The sequence below is a fragment of the Pseudorasbora parva genome, chromosome 19, assembly GCF_024679245.1.
Source record: "Pseudorasbora parva isolate DD20220531a chromosome 19, ASM2467924v1, whole genome shotgun sequence".
Classification (NCBI taxonomy): Eukaryota; Metazoa; Chordata; class Actinopteri; order Cypriniformes; family Gobionidae; genus Pseudorasbora; species Pseudorasbora parva.
In genome coordinates this window covers 30,224,688-30,242,013 of record NC_090190.1, presented here as the reverse complement: position 1 = coordinate 30,242,013, position 17,326 = coordinate 30,224,688, and the positions used below count along the sequence as shown (strand labels likewise).

Genomic DNA, 17,326 nt, shown 5'->3' with positions numbered 1-17,326 from the left:
CAAATTGAAAATACATGTATCGTCTTAGTGATTCTTAACTATGGGGCCAGATCTACTAAGGGCCCTCAGCACATTTCTATTAGGGGCCACGATGGCTTAAAATTATTAAAATAATTAAAATATGGCAAATGTGCATTAAAACGTAAAGGTAAAATAGCTACAAATCAAGATGTAAACTGACATAATAATAATAATAATAATAATAATAATAATAATAATAATAATAATAATAATAATATTTTCTCTTTTTTACAGCATAAACCACCATCCCACAGTCTCGGAAACTTTAAAACGAAGTCATGCAAATGTTAATATACATTTGTCCATTTATGTCAAGCTTTTAAAATTTTCATGAGGTAGAATTTACGATTTATGAGTGTTTTTTTTTTTGTTTTTTTTTTTTTTTTTTTTACAAATATATATATATATATCCCACACACTAATTCAGTTCTTGAGATATTTCTGGTAATAATTTTATTATTAGCCTACTGTATAACGTGGGGGACCTTGGAATCAAAATGGGTGAGAACCACTGTAATATCATTTACCTGTTGCAGTGACTGTATTCATAAGGTGGGTGTTGTGACTGCAGTGAGCCAGTAGAGGGCATCAGTGGCTCTAAGAGAAGAGATGAGCACAGGTTTATTTCAATATTCAGGTCAAATATCGTATACATTTATTATGACTCAATTATTGATACAATTTTTCTGTCTGTCTGTCTAGCTATCTTTCTGTCTGTCTGTCTGACGATCTATTCACTCCCTGAACCTACACAAAGGCAGATGTGAAGAGCATTACGGAGGCAGACTGACAGAGCTGTTTCTTCTCCTCTGGGGGCCCGGATTGGTGATAGCAGTGAGGATCTGCCGCAGGGAGGGGGGAGAACTGTTGTCATGACGCATCTCTCCCTAGTGGAGGAGGGGTTAAGCACTCAGGGATTTCCACTGAAGCAAGACTCCACACCAGCCCGACCATCTGCCCTCGCCCCTGCTCTCTCTCTCTCTCTCTCTCTCTCTCTCTCTCTCTCTCTCTCTCTCTCTCTCTCTCTCTCTCTCTCTCTCTCTCTCTCTCTCTCTCTCTCTCTCTCTCTCTCTCTCTCCTCCTCACACGTCCATTTCTGAGAGATATCAGATTTTCTGGTTATTAGGCCAATGTAGTATATTATGAATGCATTAGAAATGTGGTTTATGAATGAAAACTAAGAACCCGATACTGTCATTTCTCAAAGGCTAGAATGGCTGTGACCATACAGGTAGGCCTGCATGACACCACACACACAAGTACAGTTGTTTGGACCAGTCTATCATTATCAGCGTTCCCAGAACTTTGACTGGAAAGGTTGTCTCAAATTATGAATAAAAGCTCTTCCAGTAAAGCTAATAGAACGTTTGTTCAGTTATCTGGTCTTTAAAAACAAAAACATTATTTACACATTGTCGACCTTTTTTATCTGAAAAAAAAACAACAACTAACAGGATGTTGTCAAAATGTTAGCACAAAAAACTGTAAAGGCTTTTTTCCATCGTGTCCCCCCCCCCCCCCCTAAAATTTTTGTTGAATGTTTTTTTTAGATGTTTTTACTTGTTTCTGAAAGTTCACAGAACATTCCAAAGTAACCTCCCCTTAATGTTTGCAAAATGATAAAATGGAATGTTTCCAAACAAGTTTTTTAACTGAACAAAAATGAAAACATTAGAGAATACAGAGACTGTTAAAGGAGTACTTCAGCGCTAGGAAGATGAATCTGTATTTAGACTGGGTCATTAATGTAGTAGAAATTATTTTTGAATTTGGTGCTTTCCAGACTGAGAAAAGACAGAAAATGTATTTTTGTCTCATGGGGATGAAAGAAAACAATTCCCAGAATGCTTCACTGCCCTCTGAGGCCACTCCCAAAGCCACCGCTACTGAATCACTTTCACTTTCCAATCATCTTCATAAAATCAGTTCAGTTAGAGAACAGACACTACAATTAAAAACTGAAGGTGTGTGTTCAATATTTTGTGATTTAGCCGCTGAGTGAGTGTCACAAACGAAGCAGGAGTACGATTACACTCATCGTGATGAATGAGCTGAGGTAAGAGCTATCATGTTGAGAAGTTAAAGGTCCCATTCTTCGCGTGTTTTCGAAGCTTTGATTATGTTTACAGTGTGCAATATAACATGAGTTCATGTTTCACGTGTAAAAAAAACAGTATTTTTCACACAATTTACTTATCTGTACAGCGCGGTTTTCTCTGTCCTAAAAACGGCCTGATGATTTCCTTGTTCTATGAAGTCCCTCCTTCAGAAACACGTAACGATTTCTGATTGGCCAGCGCTTCCCGTGTTGTGATTGGACAGCAGCTTAGCGCACTTTGCCCAGAAAGGTCCCGCCTCTTACCAAAACGGGGAGATGCAAGCGCTGAATGTGGGAGAGCAACAAGACCACGCCCCCTTTTTTGTGTGTCCTTGTGGGCGGAGGGTTAGTCAACCAACGGTTCTAGTGATGTCATTCAAGCAAGGAAGTGCAGGGGTGTAGTCCAAACTGGCCGTTCGCTGTAGGCTTTGAAAGGGAACTTCTGTTAAATAAAATATCTCGCTTGGCATTGAGCTTTATAATTTTACAGGTATTATTTATACTCCAACAGCAACATTACACACTTACTAAAGTTTGAAAGATGGAATAGCGAAGAACGGGAACTTTAAAACACTTACTTTGCTCTGCCGGCCGCTCCGTTTACATGAATGCCTGCAGCTACGAGCTGAGCAGTGAGTGCGATCCCACTCCCCATGCGCGTGTTGAAAACATGCAGCAATGGCTCCCTCTGCTGGCCAGTGATTTGTACTTGTGTCTCGGACTCGTCATGGACTCGTGTCCATTTGGACTTGGAATTGACTCGTACTCGAACATGTTAGGACTCGGACTTATTTCCGAGTCCACTCGATTCCCATTCAAAATATAAATGATTATTACTCTATGTTAGTATTTCTAGTTAATAATTGATGTTTGACACTTCCAATGATGTGTGGTTTTCTTAAGCGCAACTGCATGTGACTCAGGGGCATAGTTTATTCAAATCCCTCAATTCATTTGTTTTGAAACAATAATTTAGTTCCTAATCAAATATGAATTCGTCATAATAAATCGGACAAAAAATACTCCCCCTCCATTGAACCGATTGGTAATGCCCAACCAATGAGTCGCACTTTCACCAAAACAACGCGAGTGGTGTTTGAACGGGACAGCACACGGGTAACGTTATCGCCAAAAATGAAGTGCTGCACAGCGGACTAACTGCTGGTCAGAGAGCGATGCAAAAAATAAATAAAGCATGTACTGAGAATGAGGTATGAGATATTGTGTAATAGCTAAGTACACATATATTTAGCTATAGCTAATCCATTGCAATGTATTTAGCTATAACTATCAGTATAACAAGTTACCAAAGCAGCCGTCTTTTGCTACTTAATTTTTCAATAGTGTCTGTAAATGTCAATAACAAAATGTCAGTATTCACATCGGTATTTGTTTTCTTCTTAAATTAATCTGACTTTTGAACGAGTTGGAAAAATGAACAATTTAAGTGGCTCACTCATTTAAACAGTGAATCGCTGCCAACTACTGGCGGTTTCAATACTTCATTTCTTTCATTTTATAATCTCTACTATGTTAGAATTTTATGAATGATTATACACAAATTTCATAACGTTATGAGGTGTATAATTTCTTAACATGTTTTTATAACAGATTTGAGGTAAATATACCATGGCTGCAGCAGGGTAGAAAAGCAGAGAGAGAGGAGGAGCAGGTGATCAGGTAAAGAAAAACAGCAGCTTTGCAAAGTTTGGCTGTACGTATGTACGTACAGACAGAAAGACAGAAATTATCCAATAACTAAAAAATAATAATAATTATTGTGTTTTTATTAAACTTATTTATTCTAGCAATATTTCACTTATATTTTATTTTTGCTAGACTACTAATATTTACTATATTATACTTATTTTTAATTCTTAATAAAATAAAATAAAATAACACCTGCAATGCGGTTTTTATTTGTCGTCTCTGATTCAGGTTATTGAAAATTGTCACTTTTGAGGATGAGCAAAAACACCCCATTTGTGTGTTTGTCCCTTTAAATGCAAATAAGCTGCTGCTCCCAGCCCTTTTTCTAGAAGAGGGTGGAGAACTGAAAAAGGTCTGAAACTGTTCAACCTTTTATGATCAAAGTCAGACAATGATGGAGATACTCAACAAGCAGTGACAACATAGAATACAACAGGATGTTTGTGAATCGTCAGTTGATTAATTTATGTAGCTGATACGGAGTCAAGTATCTTCAAGTCATTGATTACAATATTCTGTCAAGGTAATCTATACATCGCGCGTGTGGGAACTGTTCTATTATGTCTTCGGAGCCAGAGAATATATGCTGCATGAAGACTGAACATATAGTTATAACTTATGTTGTCATCTTGATTTTATGACATGCTATTGCATTTGTGTTATGTACTGTATTGCAATAAATGTGACGGATGTGACAGCTTGAGCAGACTCCCAAATGTGCTGTACTACAACAACTCTTCCTCTTCTTAACATGGCTACATCCCTTTGTTCCGTGTTCCCAGGGGCAGGGTTATGTAAAGTTTAGGGTTAGTGATGTCACTAACCCGTGAATACGCTTGTTGTATACCAGCTCTTTGGAGATCTCCTAAATGCATCAAAGGTCAAAAAACACTTACATTTTCTCATGATATGCATTGGACATCACATTGTTAAATGATTCTCAAACGACTCAAAGGAGGAATCAGTCTCTCTAAATCCCTCCTTTCCGCGAGCTTACTCTGCTCTGATTGGCCAGATGTCTGTTCTGATTGGTCTTCCGCACTTCAGCTATTGTACACACTGTAAAGATAGTAATGATAGATAGTATCGATTTTACCATATCAATCCAAGCGCTAGTCCGATGATGAACATTTTTAAGAGCTAGTTATTCAACCCAAACCTCCAAGGCAAGGACAACTTGAGCATGACATTTCTCACACACTTGTTAATGCTGAGTAGTGTATGTCGACAACGTACAACATACATAGGTGGCCATTTTGCAAATATCATTGAAGTACAAATAAGATTTAAACAAAAAACGACTCGTTAAGGTATTCATAGTCGATTCTTTCTTTTGGGAGACAATAACTTTATTTATTGTGCACATTCGACAACAACTTTGCAGAACATTTGCATTCACAAACATCTATATTACACACTGCATGAATGGGAATATTTAAAGCTGCAGTCCGTAATTTTTTGCGCTCGAGCGGTTATTAAAGAGAAGAGCCTTGTGGAAGAACATTGCAGCCGGAGCTACTTCTCTCTGTGTTTATGTCTATGGCTAGTCACGCAGGTACTGTGCTCCTCCGCAGCGGTTCCTACCAGACCGGTCTGAAATAGTCCCAATATAAAAACTTATTATAAGTGTACCATAATGATTCAGGGTCAGACAAAAACACGGTTTAAAAATTGATTCATGTTGTACTTTCTCATTATATAATTTTGGTAAATCTTAAACACAAAAATGTTACGGCCAGCAGCTTAAAGGAACACTCCACTTTTTTAGAAATCCAAGTCCCTTAGAGTTAAACAGTTTTTGGATCCATTCAGCCAATCTCTGTATCTGGCGGTCGCACTCTTAGCATAGCTTAGCATACATAATTGAATCGTATTAGACCATTAGCATCGTGCTCAAACATGACCAAAGACTTTATTTTTTCAAAGATAATATTTTTCCAAATTAAAACTTGACTCCTCTGTAGTTACATTGTGTTCTAAGACCAAGGGAAAATGTTCTGATTTTAAGGCCGATATAGATAGGAACTATTCTCTCATTCCTGCATAATAATCACAAGAAGATCAGATACAACACGTACTGGACGCGCATGCGCGGTGGTTTCATTCACAATTCGATGACGTCATTACGCATGCGCAGTAGAGTTTTGGGGACATCATTGAATGCATAGGAGAGTTTTGCTGGATAGATAAATAATCAAACCGCTCGCGCAAAAATAATGATTAATAACATGCCCATGCCATCAGGACACACGTTTTGCATTTCCCCTTGAATGTGTAGACTACTTAGCCTGACAAGCCAGACCCACCTCAAGATGTTTGGTCTGGAAACTCACCATAGACAGGGCTCAATCTGAGGGGCGGGATAAACGGTTGTCTTTCAAACTCCCTCTGCACGCGATAGGACAGCGCTACACCAACCAGAGCAACGAAGGTGAAACAGAGCTCGCTGATAGATTAAACATTCACTGTATCCGGTCGGTAAAACTCAGAACACATCTTCCCTTTTTAAGAATGACTTCAGTGCCGTTCTTTGTTCTTTTCTCAGAGAAAAGCTTAACTCCAAGTCTTCCAGAGTCGCGGTCAGAGCTGATACGAAAGACCGCCAGTCGACAGTTTCTGTGTTTACTAGAAGCACGCAAACGCAACTCAGCCGTCGTCATTATGGCCCCGCCCACCGACTCTATACACGATGTGATTGGCCCGGCAAGATTTAGGGGAATACAGCTCAGAAGGGTATTGAGAGTTGCTAGACGACACTCGCAGGCAGATTAAATTTGCTGCCGCTAGGGTGCATCTAGATTTCTAGGCTATAGACTACTGGTATTTTAAAGTTCTTTACAGACCGTGTTGCATTGTACCTTGAGGATTAAAATTACAGAGACAATTACTTCACTCATTTTTCCTTCCACTCAACAGCAAGTATGATCAGAATATATTCAAATTTTAACTGTTTTGTATGCATGTACAGCGAAACTTATGAAAAGATGATTTATTCATCAATAATTACTTAATAGTATTTATCAGTACTACAACTACACGGTTTAGAACATCATCTATATACAATAATGATCATACATTAAGACTAGCGCATACGCATTATAAGTTAACCCAGAGATCGGTGTGAATGACGTCGCCATAACGATCCACCATCCAGTACGTATTGGATCTGATCCAGCTATGTCATCGTGCTACAGGCTGCAGCGAGGGGTGTCTCAATAATCAGGGATCTTTCCTGCCGTAGCATGAGTGAAGCGGCACAGTGATATAACGCAGAAAATAGTTCCTAGATATATTGGTCTAAAAAAATTAGCAGCTTTTCATTTTTCGTTGGTCTCAGTACATGATGTAACTACAGAAGAGTCAAGTTTTAATTTGAAAAATATTGAAAGTCTTTGGTCATTTTTTTGAGTCTGATGCTCATGGTCTGATCCGATTCAATGATGTACGCTAAGCTATGCTAAAAGTGCTACCACCAGATACAGAGATCGGCTGAATGGATTCAAAAATGGTAAAACTCAACTCTTTAACTCTAAGGAACTTGGAAAAGCCTATTTTCAAAAAAAGGAGTGTTCCTTTAAATAAATAAAAAATAGGTGCACTTTAAAAATGTTACTACTTGTTTCGGATCATTCAGGCAACATTCAAAAATAATATCCTCTCAATATTTGGAAAATTATAAAATTGAATGTTTCCTTAACCTTCCTTAAAAAAAAAAAAAAAAAGACTTTATATTTTTCAAAATTCCAAAATTAAATGTTTCTTAGAACATATTTTTGCAAGCTTGATAATAGCTGTTGTGTAGTCCGAGCAACAAAGCCATTCTATGTGACTTCAGGACACATAACAAACCCCTTTGGACCATGAGCAGCTGACTCCAGCCCTGGTCCTACTCTGAGGTAATGTCATAAACATGCCAGACTAGCACTTTCTCTACAGCCTGACAGAACGAATCTATCAGCCATTATTAGGCAGAGCTCCTGAGCATCCACAACAAGGAAACACAAACCTCTTTATTCTTTTTATGCTGTTTTAATAGAGTCGATCTCCTGTACCAAAACTAATTACAGGTATAAAGAGACACTGCCAGATGAAAGCCCCTATACTTTGATGGATGATGAGAGACGAAATAAATGCGATTTGCGCAGTAATGGACGACAGAAGAGTTTCTGCAGCACCTCCAAGTTCTGTTTGGGAGTATCAGTCTTTGAACAAGCCTAGAATTTTTAACTAGCATGATGGAGTCAAGGATCCATGCTATGAACACAAAGGCTCCAGGTTCAATTGCAAGCTTGCGGGGGCCCTGGGGAGTTCAAGAGATCGTCTTCTCGTTCAATGCCCTTAAGCAAGGCCCTTAACCATAAGGTGCTCCAGGGGGACCTTCCCTGCTATTAGTGCATAGAAAATCTCTTTAGATAAAAAGTATATTCTTATAACCTTCTGTGGCACCTATTATTATTTAACAATGTAATATTTTCCACATATATTTTTCATTATATATTAAAAAAAGGCATTTGGCAACCCTTGACTTTAAAAAAATATAAATAAATAATTGTTATATATTTTCAAAAAAAAAATATCTGGGATTATTATCCATTCTTTAATATTCATATTTTAATATTCTTTATAGTTTTTTATATTTTATTAGTCAATGCTAGAGTTCCTTATTTCTGTAGAATATACGGTCATTTTCTAAACACATGAAACAAAAACTTTATTTGTGTTATTCATACAGTATAAACAAAATTGTATTAGGCCACTAAAAATACTTCCAAATGTATAATAATCACATTAATAATTTCAATATGATTGAGACCAGTATAAACTTTCCAATGACGAAATGCATTACTGAAATTTCACTGAGGTAAAGAAACATATGGCAATATTTATATTTTATATATATATTTTTTATATTTATTTATTTATATTTATATTTTCTCTTTGATGGGTAAAGTTGATCTGTCTCAAAAACAAATGATTAGTTTGAATATGGAATATTGAAAATAATATTGAAATTATTTTAGTGCTATATACAATCAAACACCATAAGTTAAAGGCTATTAACAAAAATCTCAAAGGTGTTTAGAAAGTTTTTATGATCTAAAGCAACGTATATTATTTTGACAGAATATTTACAGGTGTTTTACGTGTATTTTGAATTTTGAACAACAGCTTTAACTTGTTAAAAAAAATGTCCGTAAAAATATAAGCTGCCAGACCTTTTGCTGTATTTGCTTCTTCTTTTTTTTTACGGTACAAAAATGTACAAATCTGTTTGTGTAATTTATAATGTATAATGTTTTAAACAAAACCCCCAACAATTTCTAGAACACAATGACATTAAATGTTTTTATTTTATTTTTACAGTATATTTGGTATGTTTTTATATATATAAGGCTATTTTAGGTCTTCTTCCATCCTACCTTCTGTCCTACATCAATGTAAAAGTTATTGGGACTTAAAATCTTCGGTCCCAGGATCTTGTTCTTCTGTCTGTACCAAATTTTAGTTCTGAGCTGGGGAAAAAGGCATTTAACTTTGCTGCCCCCTTTGCATGAAACAAGTTACAGAAACATTTGAAACTTAATAAGCTTCTCTTATTGGTTACTTTTAGGAGGAAATTAACCGACTTGGAAGCAGCCACATCTGGTTGTTCGGCATGATTTGTTAAGGATTTGTGGTTGTTGTATCTGCTATTTTATTTGTCGTATGTTATTGTGTATTATGCGTTGTATGGTTGTACTGCTGCCTATCTTGGCCAGGACACTCTGGAAAAAGAGATTTTTAATCTCAACGAGTACTTTCCTGGTTAAATAAAGGTGAAAACAAAAACAAAAAAAAACAGTGTTCATTGTATCAACTCAAATTTTTAATTTCAATAAACTCATAATTTTAAGGCAACCAGGTTACTTACTTTTTTAAGTTAAACCAACACATTTGTTTTTGTTTACAGTGTAGCACATCAATCAAATCAATCAATTTTATTTATATAGCACTTTTACAATGACGATTGTTTCAAAGCAGCTTCACAGTGTTAAAAAGGACAATTTTTTAAAGTCACTTCATGACTATTCCCATTTCATTAACACTGTCTGGTGTTAGCGCCAAAGAAAGTGAATCACAAGTCGAAGACAAAAGAGACTGACTTATAAGAATGCAGAAGTCTACAGAAAACTGAACAATGTTTTAAAGCTGAAAAAACAGCAGGAGTGATTTGTAAACATAACACTTAAATGAGAGAACTCACAAAGAGTTGACCACAGTGCACCTTAATTGTCTCAGGACCCAACTCCTGTCTGCCTCTTTTTGTCTGAATAGATTAGTCCCCAGGTCAAAGTTTGGCGGGCCACCCCTCCCCTCCCCCCGTCATGAAATATTCACCACATTCTGCTGTTGTCAAAGCAACAGGCCCGACACTGCACATCAGAAAACAAGGGATTAAAGGAGAGGGGTTAAGTATATAACATGGTTTGAAATGTTTTAACCAATGAGAAACCAAAACACATGTGCTGGTTTGACCTATTTTTAGACTTCCTTTTCCTGCGACATTCTATACAAAACGTTTCATCGTATTCCGCTTCTGAGTAGACTAACCGATGTCACTGATAGGCTACTATATGTCCCAGATTTAAAAGAAAGTTGATTCTTCCTGTTTTACCACAGTGCCGAGAGATCGCATCGGTTAAAAAAACGAATCGATTTCAGATGAAACGGCCGGACCTCAAGTGCACCAAGTTATAAATGAGTCTAATTCGGTTGTCTCTATAGAGCGCACAGTTGGAGGTGAACAGGAAAAGCATTCTACACTTCTTGATGGAGCCCGTGAACTCTGACCTGCTGGAAGAATATTCACATGCATCCTCCCCCACTTCTCTCTCTTTAAACTACCTCTCAGAGTCAAAGTTGTTCTGCTCCACGCTGCTGTGGAAAACAACAGGTTGCTGCTTTCAGATCATAAGGATCTGTAGTGCAGAGCACAATGCAAACACTTTCTGGAGCAGAATGCAAACACCTCAAGAAAAAGAAGGAGAAGAAACAAGTGTTCTTTGTGAGGGCAAAGTGTGTCTGCAATGCAAATACACCCGGGGATGCAACTGAATAGGTTGCAGACTAAATGTAAATGATTTTAAAGCTTTGAAACAACGTCAGTCACGTCAATAGAACAATTGTTCAACAGTATCTGGTATTTCATTATGCTCACAAAATTGTAAACATTACTTGGTAAATGGAATGTTGTTTTTTCTTCTGAAATGCTAGTTGGACCTTCATCTACTTGTTTCAGAATGTTCAAAGAACATTGAAAAGTAACGTTCCCATGTTTGCAAAATTATAATATGGAATGTTCCAGATAGTTCACCCAAAAATGAAAATTGTGTCATCTTTTATTCACCGTTAAGTTGTTCCAAACTTGTACAAATTTCTTTGTTTTGCATAACACAAACACAAAAGATGATATTTTGAAGAATATGGGGATTATAATATGGAATATGGAATTATAATATGGAATGTTCCGGATAGTTCACCCAAAAAGGAAAATTGTGTCATCTTTTACCCACCGTTAAGTTGTTCCAAACTTGTACAAATTTCGTTGTTCTGCATAACACAAACACAAAAGAAGATATTTTGAAGAATACGGGGATTATAATATGGAATGTTCCGGATGGTTCACCCAAAAATGAAAATCGTGTCATCTTTTACTTACCGTTTAGTTGTTCCAAACTTGTACAGATTTCTTTGTTCTGCATAACACAAACACAAAAGATATTTCGAAGAATATGGGGAACTAAACAGTTGATGGAAGTCCAAAATACTATTAAAGTCAATGGGGACCATTGTTTGGTTACCGACATTCTTCAAAATATCTTCTTTTGTGTTCAGCAGAAGAAATACAGGTTTGAAACAACTTGAGGGTGAGTAAATGATGACAATTTTCATTTTTGGGTGAACTATCCCTTTAATATTTGCATAACCAAGGAAAAAAAATAGATGTTTTGAAAGTCAACATAATTCTCTCTTAACTTAATATTAACATTAGCAAATCAATCTTAGAACATATATTGTCCGGCTGGAAACAAACGTTTAAATTGACACATGTATTCAGGCTCAGTTGTAACCCCCCTTTTCATGCTCCTGTTACAATATTTCATTTGCATTTCACATGTGATAATTTATACTCATCTTATTATCACCCCCTTGTGTCCAGACTCCTGTGTGTGAGGTTTTGTGTGTGCCTGAGAGGAATTGTCGGGTGAAAGAGTTCAGAATTGCCCTTCCCCCACAACCAAAAAAAAAAAAATCCATCGACTCTAGCTCATGGACTTCCATCTCAAAAACAAGCCCTTAAAAGGGTGCCAGTCCTGATACTACCGACCAGGCCTAATTGTACCCCACTAATTACACAAGATGATTAGACAGAATAAATGATGCATTCAAATACAAAATATGATAGGAAATGTAAGTGAGAGAAAAAGTTTGCAAAACACGTATTGTTAGGCGGGCAGCTGTGCCGTTCGATAATTGCGCGAATGCGTTGATTAATGATCAAAGCTGTGGGCCTGAGGTAGTGTGGCTGGTGGTTAATGACAGGGTGAGTCTGGGATTAAATATGAGATGGGTAAATGGAGATGAGGGAGTCAGGTTGCATGTCTTTTCAGACCTACTGTTCATACTGGAGCATTGTGGAGCGGGCGAGGGGGAGGCACTGGGGCCCAGCGGCAGCCACAAGCGACAGCTGTCACAGCCTCTGGTGAGAGCCACTAATGACCACTCTTCACATAGGTGTCCTGCAACAGCTCCAGCCAAACAGCTACTGCATTATCCACTTCTGCGTGGCAGGCCTGAAAGTTACGTAAGGAAGAGCTGAAATTATACAATAGTGATTAAGTTGGACTACTAACTTTAATTTGCATTGTTTTTTTTTCAGAGGGCAAGTGTGGTGACTAAAAAAGAATTTAAAGCAGCGGCTCTATGAAAAGAACAAAATAATTTTTTTATTCAAGTAAAGGGATAGTAACTCAGTAAAAACATAAATAAAGGTTACAATAAAAATTACAAGCAACTCTTAAATAAAATAGGCACTTTTACATTTTCAGATAAATGATATGCAACACTGTAAAAAACATTCAGGTCTCCAAATGAAAATGTTCTAGTGACTGCACACATCTACGTTTTTTTAATCGGCCGAATTGAATTTCTGTGAATTAAATTGCATCTATTAACAGTATTTCAATTCGGCCAACTGAAAATTTTAGATGTATTCAGTCACTAGAAATTTTTCAATTGGAGACTTTTTTTTTTCTTTTTTACAGTTACTGACACATAAATATGTCTGAGATGACAAACACAAGTTATGGAATCATTTTCTGCAACAACAACAACAACAACAACAACAACAACCACAAAAATACTCAAAAATGTCAAGTAACTAAATCATTTTCTTTGCACATTGAACACACATCCTGATAAACCATGTTTAAGTTGTAATACCTATGTTGTGTTACACATCTGTGTCCACAAAAACACACACACACGTTTGTTTTTGTGAAATGTGGGGACTTTCCATAGGCGTAATGGTTTTTATACCGTACAAAACGTATTTTCTTTCCACTGCCCCCGCCCCTAAACCTACCCATCACAGGAAACATTCTGCATTTTTACTTTATCAAAAAACATTTGAATTCAGAAGTTTAAAAAATGATCTTGACACACTGGTCTAAAGGGATCAAAATGGCTTCCTGCATGTTGGTTGCCACACTTATTTATTAATACTTATGTATTATAATACATAGGCCTAACATGATAAAAAAATGTTTTAAGACTAAATTAGTTTTTGTTTTTTGTGTCTTTTGTTACTTTCTCCAGCATCCTATTTTGACTTAAAATACATATTTAATTTATAAAACATTAATTATTTTAACATGTTATTTATTGTTTGTTTGTTTATTTGTTTGTTTATATATTAAATTATCTCGTTGAATAACCTAATATAGATCCAGAAAAGAAGAAAAAAAGAAAGAAAAAAAGAAAAAACCTGAGCGTCACGTAGGCTACTTGACCCATATAGGCTAGCCACTGTGTGATTTATCTTTTCCCAAATCATTTTGTTATAATCATAAGTAACAGTAATCATAGCTACACAATCATTTTGTTTGCCAGTATACATAGTAGCCTACCATTACCATTTCAAGTCTTCTGAACGCCAGACTTCTGCATCACCTAACTTTATGCTGAACAAACAATAGTCAATGAAAGAGGGAGGTACGGAACCATAGCCGCTCCAGGTGTCGCACCAAACACACGGGGCACTTCGCTGTCGATCCGTCTCGATCTGAATCAACGTCGGTCGATGTCATCACATTGTTAATTTCCTCGAACTGCAAACCTACGCGGATCTGATCGCTTTGATTTACGATTTCAACGCTGGAGTCGTTTGGAAACTGCGGATGCCACTCAGTTTGTCATCATCATCATCATCATCCTCATCTCGGAGTGTCACCTTGCGTTTGTGCCGTTGCCCCACAACTTCATTACGTCATTTATATACCGAGGTAAGTTTCCAATCGAATTCTGAGAAAGAATCAATCATAAACAGCAGTATCGCTTAATGTGTTAATAATAGTTCGCTACTTTGAAGGGAGATTGGACGGAGAGATTTCGCTGGGACTTGCTGTCGTGATGCGAATCGGCATTGTTTCAGCGCTGCTGGTGTAACTGAGGCTAGATTAAGAGTAGCCTATAGATCAATGGGCAATTCGCTTTAAATGATAAATCACACACTGAATGATTACTTTCTTTAATGTAAATAGCAATAAAGCCTATCGTGTCGCACTCACATAGGATAACCTCTGCCATAGCCATTCTGTTCGTCCATGGGCTATTTTTAGGAAGTTACTCCAAGAGCTTTTAACCATCTGTATGCAAATAAGACCATTCCGATAGGAATTCCATAATTCCACGAGTCTTTTTTTTTTTTTTTTCTTTTTTTTTTTTTACTTTTGAGGAAGACATTTTTCGAAGTATGACATTGTTATTGTAGGCTATTTGCTGCACTCAGCAGTCTGTTGCTGGTGAGATCGAAGAGATCATTTCAGATTTCTACATAGCACAACAAATCAGAAATGAATAAAATTCATTCATTCATTTCTGGCAACGATCGAGTGTCGGTTATCACATAGTTTTTAGAAGTGATAAATACAATCCGGAAGCCTAGTTGGCCTTTATAGGACAAACAAATAAAATATTTGATTCGTTTATTTATTTATATTTTAAATAGTATAATCGCAACAGAAAGTAGCTATCTGTGGTTTTAATGAGTCGGATTAAAGTGCTTTTGATTCACTAAACTGAACCGACTCATAAGAGCCATTCGTTTAGGAATTGTAGGCGATCGCTCTGCATGTTTTGATTCAATACACAGACTCGTAGGAGTCATTCCCTGCATCCCAGTGTGCATACTATCCACGCTATCTGTTTTTGTTTCGTTGTAACGAACCGGTTCATAATAAAGTCGGAATTCTTTTATTCCGACTCTTGGAATCGCTCTGCTGGCTGCTGTAGCCTATGTAAGCGATGTATACCGGTGTAAACTAGGCTACAGTTTACAAGTGTTTTAAGACATTTAAGAACGTATAACGGCATTAACCTAACCGGTCCCCAACTTTAAATCTGTCATCATTCAGAAATGTCATGTTTTTGATTTGGCAAGCCGAAGTTTCGTGTATATTTTATTTTTAGGTGACTAAATGCCTTGAATATGAATTGTTCATAACTTCTAGCAGATGTAACGACCAGCTTGCTTAGCCTACTCGCATATAGGCTACATTCATTCTGCTCGAATCGTTATTAGGCTATATGGGCCTAACTATATCCCAAAACCCAAGTAGGTAAACAGCTGTGCGTTTAAATAATAAACTTGTTGATGCAGAGCAACACATTATACATCACTGAAAACCAATTATTTTAGATGGAAAAAACATACCATGCAATGCCCAGCATTACATTAGGTTACAGCTATCTTCCATCATCCTATTGATTTTTTCCCCGACATGATTACTTTAAACATGATCTATTAGATTTTTTTTGAGTACAATACACAATAGCAATCAATGGCTTCGTATGGTCTTAAATCTAAACCCAATGTTACTTTCAGAGCTATTGCGGTCTAGGGCGGGGCTTTGGTGCTTTACTTTTTTGTTTTGTTCAGTTTTTTTTCCCTCCCCTCTCCCTGAAAGCTTGTCGGATGCTTGTCAGTTCGCATTTAGCTTACCATTATCAAGGCTCAAAGCCTCTGGAGGACGACGGACTGCGATTTACAGGGAATTTTTGGATAACGGTCCTGTTGAATTGGGATCTCCACTATACGGGGATAAGGAATAGGCTATGTGAATGAAGCGTTTGAAAAGCAGCAGAGGATGTTCGTGCTTCCTAAAGAATGTACATGCCTGATCTTTCACGCGGACACTTAATAAATAAATAAACACGTATGGTAAGCTTTTTACAGTTTTAAAACTTAATTAAACTAATTAGTATGCATACTAATTATAGTATCAGTATGTGATTATGCAGCAGACTTTGATTAGTAAGGTAAACACCTACAAACAAACCTCTAAACTTGAGAGAAACCTATGATCTTGATTGTTTTTATGTAACTAGATGTTCAAGTTTGCATGCTCAATGTTACTATATTTATTGTGCTTATCAGTTTCGATATAAACCGTTAAACTGGTTTTGGTGTTGTAATGATAATGAGCAGATTAAAGGGGAGGAGGGTGATACGTGTGTGCATTATCATTATCGTGGCTGTCATGGTGCCAAGGAACATCTGCTTGTGTGAAGCTGAAAGTTCATGTAACAGTCAAACATCTTGAGGGAGATTTGGTGGTAAATGACCCAACAGGCATGTGCAGGGCTCTGTTGTTGTATTATTTGGTGAATTTGCTGGCATAAGGGCTGTTGGGGGGCTGCTGCGGGGATGGCGTCAGCATAGCCTACTAGTTAATACCCCTTTGCTTTGTGATGGGGGGTCTGTTTCTGAGCAACATGACTTTGAACGGGATACTTCGAATGCTCTGGTTTTGCTGGTTTACATATACTGGCTTTGTATGGTAGAAGTGCGATACTTGTGGATTTGTAATTAAAATCTAAATGAATCCATTTAATCTCAAAATTTCACCCTGTGTACTCTAGGAACTGCCTTTCCTAAAACAAAAGTTAGTAAAGATATGTGAAAGTAATCAACTCCTCAAAGTTTTTTATTGTGTTAGCTAATTTATTTGGTTTTCAAGAGGTAGCCCTGGGTTAAAAAGATGCAGATGACACTAAACACTAGAGTTATTCTTGTGTTCCGTCCTGACAGACAAAAGCCTCACCTTGCAGCAGCAGCGGGAGATATTTGCATGGGCCTTTGCTAAAGTCACTTCCCTTTTATGTGCAGCTGGTTATTGTGCTCAGCCTCAATGAAGAAAGTTGTTTACATGGCTTCGGTTCACGCACTACACACCT

General features: G+C 37.1%; 1 protein-coding gene and 1 long non-coding RNA gene across 4 annotated transcripts in view; one reads left to right on the top strand and one right to left on the bottom strand.

The window, feature by feature from the left end:
* Window positions 1–527: 527 nt before the first annotated feature.
* On the bottom strand, window positions 528–16,230 carry LOC137047263 (uncharacterized). Its single transcript, XR_010899191.1, has 3 exons — window positions 16,092–16,230; window positions 12,487–12,663; window positions 528–618 (listed from the first exon to the last, which is right to left on the bottom strand). It is a non-coding gene; the product is annotated as an uncharacterized lncRNA (long non-coding RNA).
* The window catches only part of znf516 (zinc finger protein 516), a 56,810-nt gene continuing 53,498 nt past the window's right edge, over window positions 14,015–17,326 (top strand). For 2 of the 3 annotated variants that reach the window (XM_067424825.1, XM_067424827.1), the window contains exon 1: window positions 16,056–16,310. The gene's annotated coding sequence lies outside the window, so the exon portion shown is untranslated. Of the gene's footprint in view, window positions 14,374–16,055; window positions 16,311–17,326 lie in introns of those variants that run through there. The other variant, XM_067424826.1, reaches the window with a different exon arrangement.